This window comes from Tenrec ecaudatus, chromosome 7, assembly GCF_050624435.1.
Source record: "Tenrec ecaudatus isolate mTenEca1 chromosome 7, mTenEca1.hap1, whole genome shotgun sequence".
Classification (NCBI taxonomy): Eukaryota; Metazoa; Chordata; class Mammalia; order Afrosoricida; family Tenrecidae; genus Tenrec; species Tenrec ecaudatus.
The window spans coordinates 41,294,227-41,316,560 of record NC_134536.1 but is presented as its reverse complement, the minus strand read 5'-3'; the positions used below and the strand labels follow the sequence as shown (position 1 = coordinate 41,316,560).

Genomic DNA, 22,334 nt, shown 5'->3' with positions numbered 1-22,334 from the left:
ACTTGTGCTACAAAATAGAAAATCTAGTTATTATAAGTCCTGTTCTGTTAGTCACTTCTGTTTGCGGTGACGTTCTTCACGTTTTCCTGATTGTGTAAGTGCCTTAGTGAAGCTGGCCATCCCCTCTTGGTTTGCCCACATGTGCAGTACTTTAGGTGGGATTTCAGATGACTCCGACCTACAGCAATGAGCATTGCGTGCTACATGTATCTCTGCTAATGGGAGCCGCTAGCTTCTTTGGGGATCTATCTGCAACCGTCGTTCTTTTACAGTTAAGCCGACACCAGGCAACCTCTCTCAGCGCAATTCAAAGTCACGGAGACCAGGTGGGTGTCGGAGAAGTGCGGTGCTCCATGGAGCTGTCCCTGCCTGGCTTTCAGAATAAATCACCAAGTTTTATTTCTGAATTGCCTCTGAGGAAGCTCAAGCTTTCCATCGTTAAGCTTATGAGCCAAAGGCGTCAACTGGTTCACTGTCTGCACCTCCCGGGAAAATCCTGCATTTAGGGTAGAGCGGGTTTATTGCGGGAGGCTAGAAAGCGAGTCGGTACTCTTTTCTATTTATGGCATATAGCACCATCTTCTGCTCATGCTGACCCCTCAGGTCACTCCAGAGGGTCTAGGTGACCAAGTATTTGGCCCTCAGGAAGAACCTGCCTCTTTGTCATTCTATGCCTGGCAGAGGAAAGGCATCGTGGAAACGAAGGAAAAGGCTGTCCTGCTACCAATACGTATGATTTAATATATGTTATGGTTGAATTGTCTTCAGCAGAGTTTATTCTGAAGTTCTAAATCTTGTACTTGTTGATATGACTTTTTTGGGGGAAATCATATATATTTTATCAGCCTTCAAAGCCATACCAGAGTAGAATGGGTCCTAACCCTTTCATGATGAAATTATTTCCTGGTCTGAACTTATTTGATACTATGTGCTTTCAGTAGTGGAAGCCCCTGGGGCAACCTGGACTGTGCCTCCACTGAGTGGGCTGCAGGGGTCTCAAATGGACTTGGTGGGAGGCTTGGTTAGGTGAGACCTGTTTCTTCAGAGAGACCCAGATATGCCGCTTCCAGGAGTAGCCAACACTGCAACTGGAATAGCAGCACCCCAAGAATCCCAAGAGGCTGAAAATACTGGTGGGGATGTACACGCCACCAAAGGGTGCATCCCAATCCCATTTGAGTGCTGTGTTATCCAAGAGGAGGACAGACAGGAGAACAGGTTCACGTACAAGGTGAAGACAGCGAGAGGTGATCAGTCACCAACCGACGAACTCCACGAAATGCCTGGGGGTCCTAGAAAACGACACGGGGAGGATTTCCCCCTAGGACCTCCAGAGAAGAGCAGAGCCCTGCTGGTGCCACGGTCTGATTTGTGGCCTCTGGATTGAAGAGGGCATCCATTTCTGCTCTTTAAATGTGCAGCAGTGCATTATGGCAGCTTTTGGGAATCAAGACGCCATGATTTTAAGCAGGCATTTATTAAAAGGGTTATTGTCTGCTGGTTTGTTTTAAATGTTCTTAGTAGGGTGTAAATGAAGGAGGTGCCTGCCCTCCGGAAGTGCACACATTATTAAAGGCAGAGATAAGAAACTCACATTTTCGTATTTAATACCCGACGGTGTAGCATAGCCAGGCGACAACGTGAGAGAAACTGAAGAGTGTGTTGCCGGTGAGCTGGGACTTGAGCTGGAGCTCCGAGGGTGTGTTGGAATTCAATCCTAGAGAAAGTAAAGATAAGACAGACAGGTCTTCTAGGCAGAGTGACTGAAGGGGTCTGCAACAAGGAGAGTCCTGTGAACAATTCATTGGGGGAGCGCTCTCAGGACAAATCTGTCGCGTGAGAGGGGCAGTGTGGGGACAAGGAAGAAAAACCAACCACCATTCAGATGGCACTCCTGAGTGCAGTCAGGCTCTGGAGGACTGGGGAAGAGAGCGCATCACAGAAACAGCTTCTCCTTGAGAGCCGGGTATTTATTGGATCTGGTACCACGCTTCAGTCGGTCATTGGCTGCAGGCCCAGAGGATGCAGGGCGGTCTGGTGATGTAACGGAAGTAAAGTCTCTGGAATGCCACAGCGGGAAGATGCTAGCAGCCAGCCCTGGCCCCGCGGAGAGGTGATCCTCAGAACTGGCAGAAACTGGGCTGAGCAGCTGTTGTTCTGCCCCTGCAATAAATAGTCAGAGCATAAAATATTTCGTGTTATGGAAGGATTTATTCATACAGATATGGCAAGACCCGTTCGCTGGTGAGATTGGTATTCGGCACATAACATCCCCTTTGGATAATATCTGACCATACAGATATTTCCCATGGGAAGCGAGGAGGGCCTTGCTGGGCGGGGATGAGAGCAGACAGTCCATGTGAATTTTGCTGGCACAGCAGCGCTTGAGACTAGACTCCCACATTTCAAGGCCCCGGCTCCCCATCCGCACCCTGCTACTTCGAGTCTCCAAGCCCCAGGGGTAGGTTCGGCACAGCCTGTGGGACACGGCGGCACTGCAGTTGCTCAGCTCCTGAAGTCTCAGACTCTAACCAGGCTCTCCACAGCTGCTCGTATGGCCCTGACCACCCAGAAGCAGCCAGAGCAGGTTCAAGTTTGCACGCCCGCCCCAGGGATCAGATGCTAACTGAGAGCTGCCTGAGGAGGTGTTACTTGTATATAATGTATACAAACACATATGCTCCATATACCGTGTTTGCTCAACATCCGAATCACATAATGGAGGTTTTATGAGGAGCATACCTGTACTTTATTAACAATGGAATATTGCAACTTTGTGGATTTTGTTTTTGTTGTTGATTTGTGTCTAAGGAGACCCTCCGTTACCGAGTATAACTGTAACATAGGATTTTCACAGACCACCTGCCAGGCCGGATTCTTCTGCAGTGCAGCCCAGCAGGTTGAACCACCAAGCTTTTGGCTACCAGCCATTTGTGACACGTAAGGACTGTGGCACATTGCAACTTTACGTGTTTTGAAGAAATGACAGTTTTTGTTGTTTTTGCTGTTTTAAGACATTATTTTTCCAAACTCCCATTTCATTTTCGTCCTCATATTTTTGTATAGTTTATCGGCTAAGAACATAATATTTGGAATCTGGGATTTCACCCTAGTTTTGGCCCTTGCTGTATGTCACTTTAGATAAGGCACTTACCCACACACAGCTTCAGGTTTCTACCTGTAACTTATGGATTCGCATTGCTTGTTGGGACCCTTACGTTCAGTGATTGATGTGAAAAAGTGACCAAAAAGCTTGGTGTGTAGTAAATGTTAAATAAATGGCATATATCCCCTCACTCTCAAGGCATAAAGATTCTGTTCTTTCAATACAACAACTTGGAGCTGTGTGGATGCTGATTGGGGCCGGGGGGTGAGTGATGGGCCTGGGACACGGATGAGGTGAATGGATTGCCTAGGGCCTGCTTACGCGTGAAAGTGTTCCTTCCTTACGTTTTGCACCTGAGACTTCACTGGTGAAAAATAGATCATTATGTAAAACTAGAAAAATAATATTTGAAAGGATGGTTTATAGATGGGTGAGAACAACTATAAGTCCAGTGTAAAGAAAAGGCTATAAATAGTGAAATGATTGTAATAATACCAAGAGAAGAGCTCTAATTCTAATTGAGCTTGGTCTTGTGATGGCTTTACAATATACTTTGAAAAATATTAGCATTATTTACTTAAAAAATTGGTTTTGGGTTTTGGTCTTAATATCTTTTTATTCTTGAACTCAAGCATTTAAACCAAATGGAGATTATGCAAGAGTTAGGGGGGAAAACACAGAAATAATGAATCACACATTAATCAACCTATGTATTAATTTAAAGGCAGTTACTAGGAAATTGTGGTATTGCAATGAGAAAAGGGAAAAAGTGGTTTCTTTTTCAAAGGCTGGTAATTCAACAATTGCTGCCTTAATGGCAGAAATCATTTTAATGCGTGGCTATCCTAAATCAAAGCCATTGTAAGATGCCGCGAGCATCTTAATAGCTTGGATCCCGTGCTAATGAGCCCAGCACATTAGAGTTCATTTAAGAGCAGGATTCATGATTCTTTAGTGTTCAGCACTCCCACCTCTGGCTTTGGCTCAAAGACATAGCCACACATGGAGAACGACATTGGGAATAAGAGAGTTTGACATTCTTTATCATTTATCTTCTACCACAATCACTTTATAATCCTTAACTTAAATAGAACAGGGGATTTATTTTAAAAAATAAAAGCTTAGGATTTGAAATATACTTTGCCTTTTTTTCTTGACACTATTTCCTTTAGAACCTCTTTAAAGACTACGCTGGTGATTAAAATATTGGAGCGCTAACAGTATGTATCACACAATCTTTAATATGTTCTTTTAGCTATATGCTTCTAGCTCTAAAATTTAAAATTTAGTTAAATATCCTCATGGCCGTTGTAGGTCCCCGAGTGATAGCTGACCCACAAAGATCTAACAGGACAGAGCAGAACATTCCCATAGAACGTCCTGGTTGTAATCAGTATGAAGCAGAACGCTAGGTCTTTTATCCCTAATTATACATGTTTTCGGGGTTTCATCATTGGGAAATCAGGGATCAAAGAAGGGGAGAAGAGCAGATAGCACTCTTGGCTTTGGCTTACAAGAAGAGTTGAAAGTTAAAGTCATGCAGTAAAAGACTATTTAAGGATATGGTTAATTCTTTTGGTTTACCTGACCCAATAACTTGATCCAAGAAATAAGTGGCTAAGACAAAACCCAAAGACAATGCACTCCCTTCCATTCCGTCACACGCCCCTCCTCCCCCCAATCAAAAAAAAAAAAAACAACAACAACACTGGCTTCAACTTCCAAGTCATGGCAATCCTCCCGGACCTGTTGGAATTGCCCATTCGGGTTCCCAAGGCTCCAATCATTGTGAAAGCAGATGGCCACGTCTTCCTCTCGTCGAGCACTGTATTTTCTTGGGTAGCAGTAGAGCATTAAACAACGGGCCACCAATGCTAAGACCAATCTTCACAAATAGCCACAAGAGGAGTGCATGAAGTTCTTGCTTAAAAAGTAGTAGTGCTCCTGGACCTTTCCACCGCTGCCTCCTTCTGCAGAGAAATACTTGCAGCACAAATGCAGATTCAAATTTCAAACAAATGCACATCCCTCCTCTTCAATTGCTTTACACCTTTTTCATATAATCACTGACCTAGTGCACCATTTAAAAGTTCTACATATATCACCCGGTGACTAGCCTTATCAGGGCAAACACTGGGATATTGGCATGCTGTGCATTGTACGTCAGCTGGCCTTTTGTGTAATCCAGGGACCCTGTTTATGCCCAGTTAACCCAGTGACTTTTTACTTGCTTTGTCAAGCAGAAGCTTGACTATTTAGGGTCCTGCCAGGTCCAAAAGCATCCTTGCATTGCAGGGAGTTTGTTGACCTCACATAGCGTTTCCCGTTACGTGCTCATATTCTGTTTTCACCCAAAGACAGGCCTCCTTGACTTGTAATAAAGGTAAATCCTGGAGGTATCAAGGATCTTAAATTCAAGCATTCTTATCCACTCAGGTATAGAACAGTATGCCCTGTGTAAGAATTATAGAATAGACTTAATGCTGTGTCATAGCATATCAATTTTACTTACTGCTGTTGATGGTGGCCAGGGGATAAGAATCACATTTTAAAATTAAAATGTATCCATACATATTATAGATAGAACTGGAAGTCCACATGCAGGTTTCAGATAGTCCCCCAATTATTCGTGTATGGCCTGGGCGTAACGGGTACAGGAAGGAGTTGACTACAGCATGCAGATTTCTGACTGGGTTCAAAGAAACATGGAAATAGAGGCTTTGAGAGGAAATAAAGCATTTCCTGTTGATTTTTATTATTATTATTTTTGCATTTTCAGTGCTTAAAATACAATCACGCTCAAATGTCTAGGAGGCAGTTGACCAAAGCTCGGGGGAGAACTTTAGCTGTTGATCATGAGTTGGGGATTTTCATCTTCTAAGTAACTCCCTTGAACCCAGGCTAGTGGCTGATATTGCGCAGGACGGAATTGTCCAGTGAAAAGGAGGAAAGTAGTGTGGACTCTGGAAAAGACCCAGCCAGGCAAAGAAGGGATGGGTTGGCTTGAGGGTGGACTCAGCCCTTGCATCTTTCTCTTGCTGAGAAATGTCATCACAGAGCAGCAGTTCCACTGCGCTAAGGCGTCAGACGATTCGAAGTGTTTCCTCCCTAATGAAGAGTGTAGATGTGAATGTTGTTGACATTCTCGAAAAATGTCTCTTGGGACGTTTAAGCCTGTAAATTATTAGTTGATCTATGGTCATCCCAAGAACTTCTGTGAGACTCAGATTCTTGGTGCTGTGTAATATGACAGCCTAGCAGCTCTCATGAAACTGATCGCTGTGGGCGTGGCAAAGGTACCACATGTGGTCTTCCACCTGAGGATTCCCAGGCGGATGCAGCTAACCCAGCATGCTCCATGGAACGGAAAATACTGTTGAGACATGGCCATCACCTCACGTTGCGTCTTTTTCTAGATGCATTTTACTCTGGTATCTGTCACAAACAGTTAACTCTGCTGTTATTAGTATGTAATCACAGGCAACCGGTCTCTCAGTGAGTGTAGCCATCTTCCAATAAAACTTTATTTACAAAAGCAAGTCACCAACAGTAGCTTCTAGATCCCCTCCGGAAGAAATGCTTTAATGCTATACATCAAGTTTCTCCATTTGAATTTGGGGAGGGATAGCTTGGGTACTTCAGAAGTTCATAGTCAGCAAGCATCACATATTCCATACGTTGAAAATTGGGTTAAGAAAAAAATATTGGTTCCTTTGATTTTCCTTTGAAGTATTGTCGCAAGCAAAAAGCAGCAGGCTAGTGTATCTGCCAAGAAGAAGAGCATAAAAGAAAAGATTAAATGCTAGAAATTGGATCACTGGAGGGAATAAGTGCTAAGAAAACGTGAAAAAGGGAAGCCAGTATCACATGTGAGGTGATCTGCTCAAAGCACACAGGACACGCCTCTTGCAAGAAGAAGCTATACGGCAAGGCTCTGCTCCAGCGCGTCTGATACTCAACGCGTGGGGTCTCTTACACCACAGACTCAGTACCTGCAATGTGTCCAGGTTAGTGCTCATGTTGATGAGAATGAGGTATTGCACACAGGTGTTCAGATGAAACCTGGAAAGATACTAAAAAAAAATCCATTTAAATGGCAAACTTTACTGCCTCTTGTCATCATTGTGTTTACTTTGTGAGTAATTTCTTTAACTTTCATTTTACTCCAAAGTGATCTGTTGGTGAAATTACATAGTCCATAGATTTAAGAGATGTTGGAATCATAACACACAATTTGAAGAAAATATTTGTCTTGCAGCACTGGCTAGGTTTTGCTGCAAGAACAAATAGTCCCAAAATTTCTGTTTCTGTGAAACACCAGACTTTTTCCCCCCACTCAAAATTCATGTGCATTCTAATCAAAACAGAATCCGCAGTGTCTTCTACTCATCATAGTACCTGACATACCTATGTTGGTAATGGGTCACTACCTCAGTGCTGCCGGTGAGCTAGAAGACATAGTGCTGGTGCAACTAAATGTCTGGCCTGAAGCAGCATATTAATTTTTCCCACAATGCCTTGGCCAGAAAAGGTCAAGACTGGTAAAGCTCTGCAGCTCTAACATGCTGGAAAAATCTGGGAATAATTGGAAAACAGTACCACAGATTAATATAGAGAGGTCTGGCTTTCGTATGTGATTGTCTCTGAGTAGATTTGTGCCTGGTGGCACAAATAGTTCAGCACTTGAAGTCTAGGTAGAAGATGAGCAGTTTGAACCCCAAAGAGGGCCTTGAAAGAACCAGAGAACCTGTTGTCATCAAGTCTATTCCAGCTCAGGGACGCTTTGAAGACTCACTATACCTATCCGACAGGCTGTCCAAATCTCTGTGGAAGCAGACTACCACACTCTCTCCCGTGGGGCCGCGAGCTGATCTTCTGGCTATCTGCCGAGTTCATTTTTTAAAAATAATTTTATTGGGGGCTCATACAATTCTCATCACAATTCATATATCCATTGTGTGAAGGATATTTATGCATTTGTTGCCATCATCATTCTCAAAAAGATTTCTTTATACTTGAGCCCTTAATATCAGGTCCTCATTTCACCCCTCCCTCCTTGTCCCTCATGAACCCTTGATAGTTTATAAATTATTATTTTGTCATATCTTACACTGTATGATGTCTCCCTTTACCCACTTTTCTGTTGTCCATCCCCCAGGGAAGAGGTTATATGTAGATACTTTTAATAGGTTCTCCCTCTCTACCCCACCCTCCCGTTATTGCCACTCTCACCACTGGTCCTGAAGGGATCATCCGTCCTGGATTCCCTGTGTTTCCAGTTCCTATCTGTACCAATTACATCCTCTGGTCTAGCCAGAATTGTAAGGTAGAATTGGGATCATGACAGTGTTGGGTGTGTGTGTGTGTGGGGGGGGAGAAACATTTAGGAACTAGAGGAAAGTTGCACGTTTCATCATTGATATCCTGCACTCTGACTGGCTCGTCTCCTCCCCACAACCCTTTGGTAAGTGGGCGTCCAGTTGCCCACATATGGGCTTTGGGTCTCCACTCTGCACTACCCTTATTTACAATGATATGATTTTTTTGTTCTTTGATGCCTGATACCTGATCCCTTCAACACCTCGTGAGCACACAGACCGGTGTGCTTCTTCCATGTGGGTTTTGTTGCTTCGGGACTAGATGGCCACTTGTTTATCTTCAAGCCTTTATGACCCCAGATGCTATATCTTTTGATAGCTAGGAACCATCAGCTTTCTTCACCACATTTGCTTATGCACACATTTGTCTTCAGCGATTGTGTTGGGAAGGTGTGCATCATTCTGCAGAGTTCTTAGCCACGGTAGCACCTGGTCTCTTTTCTTTAGAGTATAGGTCTGGCAATCAGCCTCTGAATGGCCACAGCCTTAAAAATCCTGTGGGAAAATTCCACTACACACAGGTTCATCCTGAGTCAGAATAGAGGCCACAGGAACTGACGTGAACAATAATCTGTTTGCCTTGCTTAGGAACAAGAGCAGGCAGGAGCTCTGGTTACGTTTTTGATCATTGTTCTTCCAGCCTAATGTCTACAGCAGTTCCTGGCATAAAAACAAGAAGTCTGGCTTTATAGGACTGGTCAGAACCGCCCCTTTCGGCTTCTGAAACTTTAAACCTCTCTAGGATCAGCCTCATTTTTCTCTCACTGAGCAGCTGGTAGGTTCAAGCCACTCCTCTGGTGGAGTGCCTCCATGTGCAATCACCTGTTCCACCAGGACTCCTGTTCCTGGAACAGAATAAAAACAAACAAATATACTGCCATTGAGTCAATTCCAACTCTTAATGACCCTTGGGGACCTGCAAGAACTACCCCTAGGGGTTGCTCCCGCTTTCTTCCTCAGAGAACCTGGGGGTTTCTAACTGCTAACCTTGCAGTGAATAGCCCAACTCGTAACCAGTATGCCAACAGAACTCCTCACGTGACTGTCACCAGGAGAGGTTAAATAAGTGTTTGATGGGTGAAGCTATCTCTATCTAGCCAAGCCTTTGGTGATACACTCAGGCCACATAATTAATCAGATTTTAAAAAATCTATAAATATTCTTTGAAATTGATATAAACATTGATGTTAAAAATTAGAGTGAGGACATCTGTCTTTTTCTATCCATTCATCTTAATCAAGGTGATGTTGCTATAATTAACAGCCATCCAAAATCTTGGCACTTTGATTCAACAAGTGTGCTTTCTTAGACTACTTCCCCAGGAGAGAGGGCAAACAATGGTGTCGAGTCAATGCCAAATTCACTGCCGCCGTGTCCATTCTCATGCATGAGTTACATGGGCATGCTGGTATGTAGAGGATCTTAGCTGAAAGCAGAGAATCCCAGAAAGAAATTTGCTTGTGTTTCATTGACAATTCTAAGACATTTGACTGTGTTGATCCTAACAATTTCTAGATAATATTGTGAAGAATGGGAATTCCAGAATACTTATGCGCTCATGTGCAACCAGCACATAAGCCAAGAGGTAGTCTCTCAAAGGGATACTGCATGGTTCAAAACCAGGAAATATGTGTTTCAGGGTTGTATCATGTCATCAGACACACTTCATCTGTATGGTGAAAAAAATAATCCAAAATACTGGACTATATTTAGCAGGTGATGGCGTCAGGATTAAAGGAAGACTCATTAACAACTTGCATTATGCTGGTTACACATATCCTGAGGAATTGAGGTACTTAATAATGAAGATTAAAGACCACAGTCTTCAGTAGGGATTATATTTGGCAGGAAACAAAAATCCTGAGCATTCAGTCACTGAGGAACCTTGTGGTAAATGGAGGAAAGATTGAAGTTGTCCAGGATTTCATTTTATTTGGACTATAATCAATGCCCATGGAAAGAGTAGTCAAAAAACCTGATATTTTAAATCATTGCATATGCGTGTGAAAGCTGGAGAAGGAATAAGATTCAAAAGAATTGATACATTCAAATTAAAGTGTTGGCAAAGTATATTGAATATATTATGGAGAACCAGAAGACTACACAAATCCTAGTTGGAAGAAGTAAAATAGGAATGCTCCACAGAAGTAAAGATAGGCAGACTTTGGCACCTGCACTTTGGGCATATGATCAGGAAGGACCCATCCCAGGAGAAGAACATCATCTTTGGAAACATAAAGGATGAACAACCAAGAAAAAGACCTCACACAGTGACTGCAACAATGGCTTCCAATAGGGGAATGATTTTCGGGGTGAGCAAGCCAGGAAATGTTTCCTTTTGTGATACAATGGGTCTTTGTGAGCTCAATATCATCTAAGAAGAACAACTACTCTGTGCAGAAGGGCCCTTTTGTGTATGGAGGCTTTTCCTGGATAAAGAATTCACTAGGAAGCTAAGGGGTTCCTTCTGCTGTGCTTGGGTTTGCTGGAAGTCCTGACTGACTCCATAGCACCTCGCAGCCACAGCAGACAGCAACGGACAGTGTGTTGCGAATAACGGGATAGGGGAGCTTAGTCATACCTTTCAGAAATGATCATGCTAACTGATTTGATGAATAAATAATAGAAACGTATTCAAGGAGAAAGAGCTTGGGCTTTTAGAGTCACATTGGACCTAATGAATGTGAGCAATGCTGTACTAGTATAAAACAATGTACTGGATGCTAGAAGAAACAGCTTATGGGCTGATGTTAAAATCACTTCTCACATCAAAGATAAGAACCGTGCAAGAGCAAAGATAGCTATTTTTCTTTTATGGTTTGGTATCACACTTGGTGTCTGTTTTCCTATATACTGGCTGCTCTGTGTATGCCGTCGCTTGCTGCAGTACATCCCACTCAAGACTCCACAGGTCTGAATAGTCTGTAGGTTCATATTAATTGCTGTGTATATGGAATATTTATGGGGTCAACGTATCCTCTTCTAGATTTAAATTTCTGTGCGAAAGACAATTTTTGAGGGGCAATTCTCATGGAACAATGGGTCATCTAAGGTTAAGTTGAGGAAACTCATGTTTATTGAGCTTTCCACATAGTCAGCTAAAGGAATTTCACATCTATAAATAAGTAAGCTTATTTTTCCATTGTGCCAGATAAATAATGAGGATTTTATATAAAAAATATTCTACCAGCTGAAATACCATGGCTGTTATTCTGATATCCCTTACAAAAATACTTAGTGAACTATTTATGTGCTTTAGAAAATTGGGATACATATATATATTCATGAGAACTGCTTTTAACAAGAAAAAAACCTTAATGTGCATATGTTAAGACTGCTTTACACTAATACGAATAAAATAAGAATAATATGGGCTGCCAATCATTCGACAAATATATGCTTTTTTGCACCATATTCAATATAAAATAGCTGTCTTAATACTTCCCTTTTCAGATCCTATCATAGTTAATTATTCATTGTCCCCCAAAAGGAAATGCATCCTTCTGTATTTTGCTGGTCATCTGCTGGTCCAAGTTGGAAGTCATCTCCTTCTTGGTGTCCCTTGCCATCATCACATGTAATTAATCTTCATCTGTTTAGTCACTAAGTACTCCTTGATGTCTTCCTCTTTGCCCAAATGCTTCTCTCTAAATGCAGATCATTTCATGTTTCACCTTCTCTCTTGTAAGACACTCATTTGGTTTCATTGCAGTGATATTTTTATAATCTACATGTGATAATTAGTGGACTTTTTTGGCTCCCCATTACTAAAGGTAAAGTTTAAACTCCAGAGAGTTAGACCTACTAACCCTTGCCAACCTCTCGAGCTCAGTTTTCTTTCCTGCTCCTCCTGCGAGCTGAACCAGTTGTTTAAATGCTTTTCATCCCGCCCCCTTCCATGCCAATATACTTTTCTTGCTCGCTTGATTTCCATTGTAAATACCATTCTTATTGACTTCAACATAGAAATACACACCCAGAAATACATAGAAATACAGGAATCTCAGAGTCCAGAGGACAAGCTCTACTCCTTGGTCTTGTTGATAGTGAGATTCCAGCCTCCTGCTTCTGAAAGGGCTTATTTCATACCTGGAAAGATGGCAACACTAATGAATCTTGTTTTCAATTACTTACAGGTGAATTTTATAAATCTATGAATCCCCCCACCCCCCACCCCTGCCAACAACTTCTTATCAGAACCATGTAGGCAACTGTCATCTGATGGGAACTACAGAGACTTTGGCTAAAGGAGTCATTAAATCATCCATTCCCCCTGCCAGTGCCGAACCCCCCAGGTGTTATTGTTTGGTTGAGAGTTGAGCCATGGGGTAAGGATCTGTTCCATTCTTAAATTGTGCTGTCTTTTGGTTGAAATTTTCTAAAATGTTAGAGTTTAGTCTTTTGAATAAGAATTATGTTATTGCCCAAATTTCCCCCAGCACCTAGGTTCCCTTTTAATTCTTTTGGTGAAGTCTTTTATTATTATTATTAATCATTTTATTCAGGGATCTTAACAAATCTTATGACAATCCATCCTTCATTGTATTAAGCACACCTGTACATGTGTTGCCATCAACATTTATAAAACACGTTCTTTCTACTCGAGCCCTTGGGTATTAGCTCCTCTTTTCCCCCTTCCAACATCGTGACTCCTTGATCAATGATATATTATTGTTATTTCGTGTCTTACATGGTCTGTTGCCTCCCTTCACTCACATTTCTGTTATTCGTCCCCCTGGGAGCTAGGGTATATATCTAACCCTGTGATGGGTTCCCCCCTTACCTTCTCTTCCCCCACCCCACCACCACTTTCCCCCTAACCTCATGATATCATTACTCCCACAACAGTTCCTGGGGGTTTTATCTTTCTTGAATGCTATGTATTGAAAGCTCTTATCTGTATCAATGTGTATACTCTGGTCTAGCTGGATTTGTAAGGTTATGGTAGTAGGGGGAGGAAGTATTCAGGAACTAGAGAAATGATGTGTGTTTCCTCAGTACTGTACTGCACCCTGGTTGAATCATCCCTTCCTTGTACCTTCTCTGTGGGGGAATGTCCAATTGTCTACAGATGGGTTTTGGGTCTTCACTCCAGCCCCCCTCATTCACATCAATATAATTGCTTGTTTTGCATCTTTTGATATATAATACCTTATCCCATCAACACATCCTGATCACACACTGGTGTGCTTCTTCCATGTGGTCTTATTTGCTTCCCTAGATGGCTGCTTATTTTTTGTCATTTGGGGGTGGGGGTGGTGGCTGGTTGTTTAACTTCAAGCTTTTAAGACTCCAAACACACTATATCTTTTGATAGCCAGGCACCATCCACTTTCTTCACCACATTTACTCATGCACCCATTTTGTCTTCAGTGATCATGTCTGGAAGGTGACTATCAAATAGTGCCACATTATTAGAACACAGTGTTCTTGTATTTAGGGAGGCCTTGAGTAGAGGCCCAAAGCTTGCCTGCTATCTTAATACTTAAAATATATATATATACATACATACATTGGCCTCTATCACTTTCATTATAAATTCATATATTTACATTCCTATAGCTATATCTTTCTAAATAACTTTTGCTTCCTACTTCTTTCCTCTATTTCCATTCACCTTCCTCTGTCCCACCATCAAGTGCAATGTCTTCAAGAGGAATTACTGAGAACTGAGTAGAAGGTGAACAGAATCGCATGGTAGCTTGGTGATGTCTTTTTATGTACGTAGTGTTTAATTTTTCAAAAATCCCCATCATCCAGTTTACCTTCTGCTGTTTGTGTGTCCTCAGTTAGGTTCAATAGTGTTTTTGTCAGGGATCAGGGCCCTTAAATTTACCCTTCTCTTTTCTAATATGAGCGGGCCCCTGGCATTTTTCTGTTAATATTTTGTCACTATGTAGAGATCTCAAGAGCACAATATTGAGTGAAAACATTGAGAGGAATATTCATAAGGGTTTGTCTTTGTAATTTTGAGTGAAAGTGATATATCATCTTTGCCTTCATTTCCTTTTGATTGCTAATGGAAGTGTGTTTTCATTGACCTTTGAGACGTTCCTGTTTTTAAGTTTCATGTTCATTTGTACACTCCCGCGGCCCCCACTCCAGAGATAAAAGAGTGCATGCCTACAGTCCAGATAAAAGGAGAGTGTTCTAGGATTCACCGGCAGGTACTGCAGTTGGTGCACACTTTAATATGCAACGGCGGGAAGAGAGGATGGAAGGACAACCTCAAGAGACCCAGGGCTGTCATGAGCCTTACTAAGAAGGTTGCACTTCCTACTCCAGGAAGGGAAATGTATTTATGGACACTCCCCTGGGAAGCGACTTCATGAAAGTTGAGCGCTCAAGTATCAGTTTGTAAAGGATGCTTTTGAGGTACAAGCAGTAGGGAGAGAAGAAAATTTGGAGGAGGAAAACGTCTTTAAAATTACTGCAATAGACCAGGCAGGAAAGGGTAAGAGTTTGAAATGAGCAGTGAAGTGAAGATGGGATAGATGTGATACACGAGTGCACTTCTCAGCGATGTGAGAGACTGAAGTTCAGGGACTGGGCTGTATGAAGGGCAAAATTAGTCATTCTATGCCAGTAATATAAAAGTTAGTGATGGTACCTGTTAAATGTATACCACTGATAATAAATATTTGTCTACATTAAAAGAGAAATTCGGGCAAGCAGACTATCTGAAATATTGTTGTGTGCTCTAGAAATGGAAAATGAAAAGGGAATAACTATCCTGAACTGTGACAGTTTGGGGTACATGCTGTAATGCTAATGGGCTGCAAGGTTGGCAGTTTGAAACTGCCAGCTGCTCTGTTGGGAGAAAGGCGAGGCTCTCTCCACCTGTTAAGATTTACAGTGTCTGAAACACACAGGAGTGTTCTCTGTCCTTTAGGGTCACATGGTTGATGGCAGTTTGTTTGGTTTGAGCTTGAGTCTGACAACTGCATACGATGCCTTCATGTTTCTAACCTCACCTTTCCCCATTCAGTCCCCTCCCTCCTCTGCAGGCACTGGATAGTCCCATCTCTGGACACTTTGTCTCCTCTTCCTCCTGCCTTGGCCCTGGGCCAATTTCCAAACACAAGCACATTCTTCCCCTTTGTCGGGTGATCTTTCCAGGTTCAGACACCTGTTATACTCTAGTCAGGCCCTAGTCAGGCCCCTCCATAGCCAGGTTCAGAGTCAGGTTCATAGTCAGGCCTCTCTGAATATGCACTTCAGTAATGCCTCCTCCTTTACTGCAGATGTTTGAAAATTAAACACTTCTGAAGAACCTGTTCCTAATTTTAGTGTGAAGACCAATAGAGACAAGCATCCTGAGATGAAACCCCTAGCGACTCTTTTCACCTAAACATCCTCTCTCTGCTCAAATCTTTGCCCTTGTCTAATTTTCTGGGTACCTCTAAAATGTTTGTATTGTGAAATTATGCAGAATTAAATCACACATCTCCCATACAGAAAGACATTTGTTGTTGTTGCTGTAAGGAGAAATGTATCTGTTTAAAGAAGAGAATATAATTTTTGTTCAGCGAGGACAGGAGGCATTTCTCACTGATCTTCTAGCATCCCACTTGAATTTCTCTGTAGTTTAATTTTGATCATCGCTTGGATAGTCGGACATGGTTTAGTTAAACTTCACCCCCTTTCTTAGTTTTCCTGGTGGAGTTCTTGTGACGCTAAGTGTTTGCATTATAAAGCCATGCATGCATCTTGGGAATCACTTGACAGTATTGGATCTATGTAGTAAATAAAGTTTCCTGAATATTTCCATTTACTAGAAAGTAACACTTTGTTCTCTGCAGATGTTCTACAGATTAATTAGTTGGTAGATATAAAATACTAGGTTTTTAATTATGCATTCAAAGGCTCCATCATTTTTTATTCCTTTAATATAAATTGCAATATCGTGTCTCATACGTGCAGTCTAAAAAACAACCACCTTGTTCATAGACTGCCTCATCCTTTCCAGATTTATAGCCGTGGTGTGCATGGTCCTGGAAATGGAATGGGTCTCTGGGAAGAAAAGTGGGTCAGAGGGTTGCTTGTCCAAATTGGGGAGGAATTGATGGGTTTCTGGGTTCTTTTGAAGAGTGCCACTTTAAAATATGAATTCGTCAAGGTTCCCAGTGAGGATACCAACCAGAACACTTCAAACTACCATGCAATTGAAAGTGTTCAGTGCCTAGGGCAAAACTTTGTTCTTTTGATGTTGGGGCAGGCGTATATGTTTTATTGTAAGGTGAAGCAAAAGTGAGACAGAAGCATTGGATGCATTTGGGGAGGGAGTTGACTGTTCTTTAGCAAGAATTTTGACACACTTAAAATGACAACGCAAAGCAATGAACAACGGCAACAACAAAAGCTCAGTTAAGAATCTGATTTAGTTGTCCAATGATTTACAAATACCTCCTATTTTGGAAAGTAGCAAACATATGAAAGAGGGAGAAATAGTCTAAGGAGTCTGTCAAGTACACATGACCCAGCTTTAACAATTATTTGCTTGCTGGCTTGCGGTTTTAGATCTAAAGCTCTCCCCACTCTCTCTTTCTACAATGGAATCTTTTGAAGGAAATTCCACCGTATCATCTATCATCTGTAGATTTTTCACAACACAACTGAAAATCACAAGGACACTTTTCAATAGCACATGCCCATTACTGTTATGCACTAAAAATTTCAGAATTAAATCGATTTTGATTATGCACAGATCCATGATTGACATTCATTTTTATTTCTCAAATAATACTCATGATGCTCCATGGTCCTTTGAAGAGAGCCAAGAGATGCACACAAAGAGACTTTAAAGGGTCATGGAAAAATTGAATGAAAAGATAAGGGATTTTATCCATGAACTTTTTGGAGTTCCCGCGTACATTTTTAGCTGAGGTCAAATAATATAACAATCTGCTTTTGTACCTCAGTGTATATTGTAAATGCGTTTCTTTTGCGCAGTATATTTGGTGCCATATTTTGTTCACCTTTTTGTGGGAGCTTGTTTGTTTGTGATGACGTCTCTGTTTACAGTGGGCGTTCAGTGCGTGCTAATTTCCTGTGTAGAATCCGTACACTTAAAGGGTGTGATGTGTCTTATGGAGAATATACTTGTGTTAGATTAGTGTCATTCCGACATGAGTTATAGTGCACTTGAGATAATGAATAAAGTATATCTATTAAACATGGAGTCTGTAAACAGAAACATACACGAGACAATGTTAAGTATTGATCGCATGCACTGCTCACTGCGTGGAGCAGATGCCGTCAGTGACCTCACAGGGCAGAGGAGAACTGCCCCAGGGAGGCTCTGAGATTGCAGATCGTTACGGAAGCTCTGGAGCCTCATCTTTCTCCCTCAAGAGACTGGTGGCTTTGAACCACTGACCTTGCCCAATGCATAACCACTCTGCCACCAGGCCTCTTTGTCAGTTGACAAAAATGTGACAAGACTCTACAGGACACGGATCTGTATTTTTCTAGTAGCAAAGGCTCTGTGCTCATAAATCTGGTGCTCATATAGAGCATAACTCATAAATAATGAGAATCAAGTATCTTTTCAGAGTGAATGTTTACACAAAGAATAACTTCTACTATCAGCTATACATTTTCTAGGGAAGAAAACAGATGTTCCTGCCAATACTGGCCTCTTGTTCTTATATTTTATCAATCTGTAGATTCCCAAGACTTAGACCACTATCTGACAAAAAATGGACATTTAATAATTAATTAATAGCCTTAAACAGGCTTGCTGTCATTATCATGAAAGCAAAGAAAGGTCATTTATTCAGAGAAACCACAAAATTGATCCCTCACCTAAATATTTAAAATCGCATTAATTCATCAGAGATAGTGTCACCAACTGGATCAAGTAATTAGGCAGCCTCCGTATTCTCTGGTGTCTTCTAAATGAATAATTCCGAGTCTAATTCAGATAGTCTGTGGACCTAAGTCACAGATTAGATTTTATGGATTTATTTTAATTTTTCTACCAAGCATGGTCTTGATTACAAGGGAAACTATATTTGTACTAGTAAATGTTTACTATGGGAGTGTCTGTGGTTCTCTGCTCATGGAATCCGCTGGGCTAGCACAAGAGGAAGCCCTTGGGTCATGTGCACCACTGATGCTACTGTTAGTGAGGGGGCCGGGGAGGAGAGCCCGGTCCTGTGCAAGGACTTACTGGACACATGCCTTTGTCCACATTCCAATGGATTGTTAGAATTTGACTAAAATAAGCTTTGAAAAGCCACTTCGTATGTGTCCACAATTAATTATATTTTTCCCTGCTTGCTGGGGATTAGAATCCATCAGAGTTGGACTAAATAAATAAATACTAAAGCATTTGATTTAGAAAACTCAGAAATATCTCCAGGCTACAATTGTTCATTGTAACAAGTCTATTAGATTCAATTCAAGTTAATAAGATCCTGAATGAAAAAGAAATTATTCTTTCCTGATGATTATATAAAAGAGAGGGAAAATAACTTTAAAATTACATATGAAAAACAGATTAACAGCAGTTATTTTTAAACAGTTCATAGGAAAATGTAATTAAAAGATAATAGATTTATCCCTGAATTGTTTGAAGTCTCCTTATGTATGCATAAAGGGTATGAGAGAGAGAGTCAGAGAGAGAGAGAAAGAGAGAGAGAGGAGTAGGGAGGTAGGGAGAGGGGAAAAGGAGAGAGAGTTTTTAGAGTAGCAAATGGTTATTAATCTTAAGAAAACCAATGATAATGTTAATGGTGGTACATAATGCAGAGGCATGAAAAATAATAGGGGACAAGAAAGTTATGATTATGTTCGAATCTGCTGCAGTTGTGCCAGGTGCCGCTCAGTTGGTTCTGCCGCATAGCGACCCTTTGTACCATAGCACAAACCACTGCCTGGATCTGTGCCATCTTCTCCATATTTGCTATGTTTTTTCCCAGTTCCAGACACAGTCTTCCCCCGTCTTCTGATGGTCTTTTTCTTTTTGCTGCCCTTCTGCTTTACCACGTATGATGGCCTTTTCCAGGGAGAGGTGTTTTCTGATAACACGCCAAAGTATGTGGGACAAAGTCTCTCCACCCTCATTTCTAAGACACATTCTGGCAGTGCATCTTCCAGGACAGATTTGTTGGTTTTCCTGGAAATCTTCGAGACTTTTGGTATCCTTTGCCAATACGAAAGTTCAAATGCATCAATTCTTCTGGGTCTTCCTCATTCGCTGTCCACCTTTCACGGGCATATGAGGCAATTAAAATTATCAAGGCTTGGCTTAGGTACACCTTAGCCCTCACAGAAAAATCCTTGCTTTACAGGCACATTTAAAAGGTTTTGTGTCGCAGATTTCCCAACGCAATATGTTGTTTGATTTCTACACTGATGCTTCCAATGACATTGATGGTGGACCTAAGCAAAATGGCATCCTTGACAACTTCAAAATCTTATGCCTTTATCATACTGCTACCTCTTGGTCCAGTCGTGAGGACTTGGGTCTTCTTTACATTGAGTTGCAGTCTACACTGAAGGCTGCCATCCTGCCTCTTCATCAGCAGGGGTACGGGCCCCACTCACTTTTAGCAAGCAGGTTGGAGCCTCAGCATGGTGAAGGGTGTTTGTCCACCTCTTTCCCATCCTAATGACTTCTCCTATTTCAGATAGTCCAGTTTTTCGGAGTATTTGCTCAAGATACTGATTGGATAAATCCAGTGAAAGAATAAAACCCTTGCACACACCTTACCTGATATTAAACCGCGCAGTTTTCCCTTGCTCTGTTCAAAGGATGACTTCATGGTGTATGTTCAGGTTCGGCACATTCTAGAATTCTTATTCTTTTCCATTGTGATTCATCGTTTTGTATGATCCACACAGTTTCCCGCATTTACATCGTCAATAAAAGACAAATAACCATCTTTCTAGTATTCTTTGCTTTCAACCCGTATCCATCTAACGTAAGCAATGATGCACCTCATGCTGTCCTCTTCTGAACCAGCTTGTGTTTTGGGGAAGCTCCAATCAGTTTACTGCTACAACCACTTTGAAGCTATCTTCAGTACAAATTTACTAGTTTGTGATATGAATGATACTGTGCAATCATCTCTCTGAGGTGGTGGGTCCTCTTCCTTGGACTGAACACAAATATGGATCTCTTTCAGTTCAATTGCCTCTTTTTCCAAATTTCTTGGTAGAGACAAGAGCGTTTTCAGGGCTCCATTAGTTTGTTGCAACCTTACCATTCGTGTTCGCCGACTCATGCAGTCTTGATTTCCCCTAAGGCCGCAGTGCGGGGGAACTTCTTCCCTGCAGGACCATCGACTTTTGGTCACGTGCTACCTCCTGAAATGGTTGCATGTCGACCAGTTTTTTTGTTTTGTTTTCTACTATTTTATATAGAGTGGCTCTGTGTATTCCTTTAACAATCATATTCTTTTAAATAATTGTTCAGTGATCTGTGCATGGAATCTTTCTATATTGCAACTTGAGGCTTACATTTTCCCCTTTAGTTCTTTCAGTGTGATATATGCTGCGGGTGTTCTTCTGTTTGGGCTCTCTAATGCAGGTCTTTACACATTTCTTTTTTTTTTTCCACTGTGCAACCCTCTTCAGTGCCTGACGCCCATGGACAGAGCCAGGCAATGGTCCGGGGGGACAGTTTGCTCTGGCACTGGACACTGAGAGGCCCATGGGGTTGGGCCTGCCATCAATCCAAACCCATGCATTCACATTTCATTATAATTCTTTGCCTTCCCAACTTGCCCTTTGAAATTCTCTGTTCAGCAATTTTACTTCATCATTTCTTTCATTTGCATTAGGCACTCTATATTCAAGAGCAAGTGTCAGGCAGCCTTGAATATGCCCCCCTTGAATTCAGAGCAAATCTCGAGAGCAAATGTAATGTTTTGAACATCAATGACAAAACATTGACAAGCTGTGGGATGACATCAAGAACATCCTACACGAAGAAAGCAAAAAGTTAATTAAAAATCAAGAAAGAACTAACATATCAAATTCTGCACGAGGGGAGATGTGTCAGTGCAGCTTGTCAGTGTACGCATGCTGCTGTCATTCGGTCCGACAAGATCATTCTGGCCCCTGGAGTAGCTCAGGTGAAACACTGCCCCTCCTCACACCTGCCGTGAAGCTTAATTCATTGCTGCTCTCATTATGCCATTCAGTCTGCTTGAGGGGCTTCCTTTTTGCCATTGACCCTCCACTTTTCCAGAGACGGATCTATCCTAGAAACATGTCCAACGTGTGGGAGGAGTTTCTCTGTTTCCTTGCTGGCAGTCCTTGATACGGTACTTTCCGTCTACTTCACCAGCCCCCTCATTCAAATGCACAAGTCTCCTGGCCCCTTATGCATCAAGCGCCCCTTAGTCCTCAAAGAGATAACCTTGCTCAGTAACACTTTTCAGAGGTCTGGGCCGCAGATTTTCCCAGCGCACCAGTCCTTCCTTGAGTGGTGCTTCTGTGAGCGTTGATTGTGGATTGAAGGCAACTTGAGACTTTCCTTCATTTATCATGGTGCTGTCTGAACCAGGCAATTCTCTTATACTTAGTGGAAAAAATTGATTGACTCTCTCCTCCTCTCTCTGGGGGACTTAAAAAGTTTGAAGAAATGTGGAGTTAAAAGATAATCGAATTTTCTAAGAAACCTTTTGAAGCCACACATAAATCTTTTTATGCCAAAACATGCATGGTATATATTTCTATAAACCACACAAACCTGTCTGCATTGGATTTCCATGTTCACTATGTGTTTTATATGTGCACTAGTTATACAGACCGGTTATTTGGAAAAATATGGTACTCGTATACAAACACAAGTAAATTTAAAATATTTTTTTAAAGTGAGTAACAATGTGGTTCCT

At 41.7% G+C, this 22,334-nt stretch overlaps 1 protein-coding gene and 1 non-coding gene across 2 annotated transcripts in view; one reads left to right on the top strand and one right to left on the bottom strand.

Annotated features, from left to right (window-relative positions):
• LAMA2 (laminin subunit alpha 2) overlaps positions 1-22,334 on the top strand; it is a 636,281-nt gene that overhangs the window by 75,843 nt on the left and 538,104 nt on the right. The window lies entirely within an intron of this gene.
• On the bottom strand, positions 21,050-21,180 carry LOC142454060 (small nucleolar RNA SNORA42/SNORA80 family). Its single transcript, XR_012785591.1, has one exon. It is a non-coding gene; the product is annotated as a small nucleolar RNA SNORA42/SNORA80 family (small nucleolar RNA).